General features: G+C 56.6%; 1 pseudogene; it reads right to left on the reverse strand.

The window, feature by feature from the left end:
- LOC108520835 (adenosylhomocysteinase-like) overlaps nucleotides 1-3,182 on the reverse strand; it is a 10,499-nt pseudogene extending 7,317 nt beyond the window's left edge.
- Between the last annotated feature and the right edge of the window lie 1,361 nt (nucleotides 3,183-4,543).

A 4,543-nucleotide genomic window follows, 5' to 3' on the forward strand; every position in this document is an offset into this window, starting at 1 on the left:
CGCCCCGCTTCTTTCCTGCCTGGTCTCCTTTCCCTCTTTCTCCTGTGTCTTCACACTCTCCTCTCCAGGACTCCCAGAGCGCTCCCTCCTTGTCCCCTGGACCTCATCCCTTCCAGTACAGCCACCACCCCTGCCCCCCACCCCCGCCCTGTTGCCCACAGGAGCTGTTTGCCTCCCTCCTATCCTCCAGGGCAACCCGCTGACCCCCAGCACCCTCCACATCCTGCAGTGGACTGAAATGGCCCAAAGTGGCCCCTGTCTATGAATCTTATCAGCCACCGGTCGGACGTAGCCTTCGCTCTACTGTATCTGCAAACCCCTGGCCCTGCCTTTCCCAGCAGGGCGCCACCCTCGTTCTCTGAGTGTCTGCTCTCTGCCTTGGATGGCCTTGGCTTCTCTCTGGGCAGCTCTCAGGCACATCTGTGGCTTCACTATTACCCCTGGGATGGTGCCCGAGGCCATGGCTCCACCCCCATCCTCTTCTTGAGTTCCAGAAGTTCCTCTCCAATTGCCTACTTAACAGCTCCCTGAGATGTCTGAGGTCCAGTGGTCCAGATGCAGAGATGAGGATGCCTGCCGTCATCCCCTTGGGAAATGCTCTTAGGAGGCCAGAGAGGATCAAGGGAAGAAGGACAGGGAGCCAGTGGGGCACAGGAAGTCACACAGTGAGGCCCTGGCATCTGTTCAGCCGAGGTAGGGGCAGTGAGACCACGCCGGCGCTCTCCAGTCTTTGAGCTGGGCAGTGGGGGATGTAGTCTCCAGGCACTGCCTGGGCTCCTGGATCTCCAGGGCATTCCTCAGAGAAAGGTCCATTCCTCAGAGCCCGCCCTTTATGAGCAAAGCTCAGACGCTGGGGAGGAAGGGTGGGACCCTGGCAGAGTGCTGCCAGCAACCAGCACAGAGAAAAGACTCAGCATACCAGCACTGGCCCACTGGCCTTTTCTGAGGAGAGCATTCCTCCATCCACACCGTTGCGGAGCAGAAGCCGATCCCATCCTCTCCTCATTTTTCCCCTGGTCTCCCACGTCCATACCAGCTGTGCACAGCTGTGGGATTCTAGGGCCTGCATTGGATCATGCCTTTCTCTGCACACCCGTCGACACCTCTTCAACGTGCTCAGGCTGACCTCAGACCCTTTGGGCTCACTCACCGGAACACAGCCTGGCTAGGTACCCAGCACCCCACCCACACACCTCTTCCACCACCCTCCTTGTCCCCTGTGGAAACACGCTCACCAATGCACTATGCTTCTCCTGCTATGAGCCTGTAGGTGCATCCCTTCTCCTTCTGGCTGACATTTATTCATTGAGGAATCAACTGGTGCCCACTACTTAGGAGGAACAGGCACACACCCCATGCACATATGCCCTGGCCCTGCGTGTGCATGCTTCATCCTTCTGCACATACTCCATCCTCATGTACACACACAGCATCCTTGTGCACACACTCCACCCTCGTGCACACATGCTCCCTCCTGTGCACACATGCCTTGCCCCTTGCACCCATGCTCCATTCCCGTGCACACTCACCCTGTCCCGTGCACTCACTCTGTCAGTGCAGAAGTGCTCTCAAGTTCTCCCTTACCTCACTTTCACTTCCTGCCATGCCCACCTCCATGCCCCCACCCCAACCTCCACGTGGCTAACTCCTGCGACGCTTGTGATTATCCAGGACCCAGTGGAAGGCTCCTTCTTCACAGCAGCCTCCTCCAACACCCAGGTCCCAAACTAGACTACACCACACCCTTTGTGCTCCAAACAGCATCCTCTTGTACTCTTCTCTCTGTGTTCACAGGACTGTGTTGATAGTCTGTGCTCCCCATAGCCAGGGTCTCCATGGTCAGCATCCGACACTCAGCTCAGGGTCCAGAACAGGGAGTACCTGTCACTTCGTGAGGCAGGAGTGCGACATGTGGCTGGGGATCTTGGGAACCCACAGAAATGAACCCCAGCTAGGTGCCAAGCACCCAGGCCCACACCTCTTCCACCACCCTCCTTGTGCCCTGTGTCCCCCCAGGGCCCTCAAGAGTGGGATGAAAGGAAAGTTATGATGATTTCTCCATGGGGACCCAGCACTCAGTGCTCAGTCTCCCAGGCCATCTCCGGCTCCAAAGCTGCTGCAGCTCAGTGGGGCTCAGGGCACTGGTGGCTTCATCAACCTCTTCTGGCCTGTCTCGGTGACACCATGGGGTCAAGCTTGACTAGGTAATCTGGAAGGGAGGATCCCTCTGGAGGGAACAGAAGCTCACAGCCAGGTCTGCCAGCTGCCCCAGTGCCCACCTGGAGTGAGGAAACACCACTCAGGAGGGGAAACAGGCTCAAGGCAGGACGTGGGCACAGGTTGGTGGGTGAGGAGTGCCAGGGTGGGTATGGGGACAACAGAACATAACAGAGGCCCTTGGTGACAGGGGATGTGATGGATGATGATAAAATGGTTGGCTGATCCAAGGGGTACCACAGGAGCAGGCGGGGGTGACTTGGGGCTCAGGGCTCTGGGCTGGAAGGATTTAAAGGGCACCCAGCTGATCCCAAAGGCATCCAGGGTTTGGAACCACTGATGTGGAGGGGGAGGAAGGGCTGGCCCAGGAGAGTCTTGGGGAACAGTTCCGGGAGGCAGAGGGGAGACCAGAAGGAATGGTGAGGGGCACTGGGGATCCCAGTAGCCCGGAGAGTAAGGAGATTTGGAAAGGATGTGGGTCATGGGCTGCAAGAGCTGGTAAAACAGGCCTGAGGAGGGGATGTGAGCACAGGCGGGGAAATGGCCACAGAGGGGCCACCCTCTCCCACAGCCTCACTGTGCCCTGTGGGCCTCAGCGACTGTGCCTACCGCTCTTGGCAGCACTCCCTGGATCATGTCTCAGTCTCAGGGCTGGCATTTCTCTCTGGGCTCTGCCCGGGGCTCCCCACACTATGGCTCCTTTGAGGGAGCCCATCTCAGCTCACCTTCATAACTGGACTTTGGCCAGACTTTTCTGGAAGGGACCCAACCCCTCCCCCAGACTCATTGTCCACAGACACCCACACGTGGCTTGATGTGGGCACGCCTCTATGTGCACATGTGTGGGGAGCGGCTGAGCTTCTGAGAATGTCACCAGTGAGGACACCTTGGTCCTGGCCCACAAGACAGGGCTCCCAGAAGCGTAGCGAGCCCAGGTACGCAAAGGCCTGGAATGGGCCCTTCATCAGTCCCGGGGCATAGAGACTGCTTCCATCTTCCCCTCTGGAGGGCGTCTCACAGCGCCATGAGCAGGACGGCTGCCAGCTCTGGGGGCAGCTCTGGGCAGTGGCTATGTGCCCCAGGCATGGCTGTCTCCCCTGGCCCAGCTGGTCCAGCTTATCCTTACCAACCCCAGCCCACACCTCCAGGAACAGCCTGGGGATGCTATGTGCTTAGAACGAAGGGCACTGGACCGGGGTCAGGACAACCAGTGCTTCGCATCACGGGACATTCTTGTCTATTACCTCCAAGGTTGCACTGGATGGGAAAACAAATCACTGCCCACCCAGGGCGTTATTCCCTCAGGGCTCCAGGAGCCATGGGGTTCTGGGAGTCCCATGAGAGCCTTCCTGAGATGAAGGGGCTGGTCCTGGAGGTAGGATGTGTTTGCTGAATGGTGGGAAGGAGACAGCCAGTTAGGAGGTGGCATGGGGAGGGTGGTGCTGGGGAAACATTCCTGGCAGGACCCCAGGGTGGGCAAATCCTGGATTGGCAAAAGTTAACCTCCGCCCAGAAGGATTCCTCCTTCTTTTGGCAGCCAACGTCTCCTGGGGGCCCATAGGAGAGCAGGAACCCGCAAGCCCAAGAGACCTGGGGGGTCGCAACTGTGCTTCCCACAAGAGGTGTGTTTTGGGCAAATTGTCTCAACCTTGGAGACTCCGTTTCTTATTCTCATACACTGAACCCATCCCTACTTCTCAGGAGTGATTAAGAGGTGTCTAGACATGACTATTCCAGTGAAGGGAGGCTGCTGTCACTCTGCGTCCTCTGCTGAGTTCCCCATTGTGTCAACTGTGTACACAATAAATGGAAGAGACACAATCTTTTTGATGTGATCAGGTCTAGTAAAAACCGTGGAGAAACCCCATGTCCTCTAAAAATACAAAATTAGCTGGGCATGATGGCTCATGCCTGTAATCCCAGCTGCTCAGGAGGCTGAGGCAGGAGAGTCACCTGAACCTGGGAGGCAGATGTTGCAGTGAGCCGGGATCATGACATTGCACTCCAGCCTGGACAACAAAAGCAAAACTTCATCTCAAAAAAAAAGAATGATGAAAATGTCTGTGCATGGTGGCTCACACCTATAATCCTAGCACTTTGGGAAGCTGAGATAGGAGGATTGCTTGAGTCCAAGAGTTCAAAACCAGCCTGGGCAGCATAGTGAGACCTATCACCTATCTCTCCTATATATCTATATACACACACACACACACACACATATATATATATATATATTTATTTATATATGTTTGAGACAGGGTCTTGCTCTGTCACCCAGGCTGGAGTGCAGTGGCGTGATCTCGATTCACTGCACCCTCCGCCTTCT

Source organism: Rhinopithecus bieti, unplaced genomic scaffold (assembly GCF_001698545.2).
Source record: "Rhinopithecus bieti isolate Rb0 unplaced genomic scaffold, ASM169854v2 scaffold_55685, whole genome shotgun sequence".
Taxonomy (NCBI): domain Eukaryota; kingdom Metazoa; phylum Chordata; class Mammalia; order Primates; family Cercopithecidae; genus Rhinopithecus; species Rhinopithecus bieti.